The sequence below is a fragment of the Olea europaea genome, unplaced genomic scaffold (assembly GCF_002742605.1).
Source record: "Olea europaea var. sylvestris unplaced genomic scaffold, O_europaea_v1 scaffold3337, whole genome shotgun sequence".
In the NCBI taxonomy this organism is placed as follows: Eukaryota; Viridiplantae; Streptophyta; class Magnoliopsida; order Lamiales; family Oleaceae; genus Olea; species Olea europaea.
Window position 1 is genome coordinate 44,589 of NW_019252335.1, and position 1,092 is coordinate 45,680.

A 1,092-nucleotide genomic window follows, 5' to 3' on the forward strand; every position below is an offset into this window, starting at 1 on the left:
TTGGAGGAATTGGGGAAGGTGGGGAAGAGTAGATAACAACCAATGTCGTGGTGGTGGTGACGGACGAGAAATTATTAAAATAAGTAACTTATTTCTGATTACTTTGTTTGAAATTTACCTATTTACTTGTAACTGAAGTCTATTATAAGCCGAAAGTGCTCTGAATAAATATAAATAGTATTTCTGCAGATCTAAGAACGAAATAAACAAATTAAAAAAAGAAGCAATTACCCATAACTTATTTTAAACAAGATATAATTTATTAATTTTTATTATAGACAAACACAAAAAATTAGGATAATTTACTAAGTTCGTGTAGTCTACGTTAATCAAATAGTAAAAGGTACGACAATCTACTTCTAATTTCTTCTTAGTCAAAATCATTTTTTTCAAGTGTTGTTCTAACAACTTTAGCCATAAAAAAAGCACTAAAATATTTCATTAGTGAGTTTTGGTGCTCAAATTTATTGATTTCCCCCCTTTTTTTCTTTTCAAGGTTGCCATAGCACAAATCAAATGTGAAAAAGTGGTGAAACTTAATAAATCATTTTATAAAAATTAACTTAAAGCAACTTTCTTATTAGTGGAATTGAAGGTGACTTTAAACTAAATTGTTTCACTTTTATAAATCCATATTATATGTAAATAGCCTTTTGTCCCAAAATATTCCGAGTCTAAACCATCTCAATAAGGAAAAAAACGAAGATTTTGTGCAATACTAATTTATTGGATAATTTTCGAATCATTTAAAGAGAAACTTTGAAATAAACGAGTTCAATTAGTTATACATATATATATGATTAATTAAAAGATCTATTATAGGACAAATACCCCATTTTGTCTGACGTGAAATGTAAAAGGCAAATGATTAGTAGAAGAACACAAGGCCAACGTTTTATTTGAACGTTGCCTCAATATTTTAATACCAAATAATCTTGACCAAAACCTCAATATTCAAAAGTGCTCTTAACTAAATATTTAATTTCAAAAAGTTCTTAAACTATTAGAGTTAAGTAACTTCTTCGCATGTTTAAAAACGAAATTCAACTTAGAGGTATATTTACTCCGTTTGTTTCTCATTTTTGGAAGAAT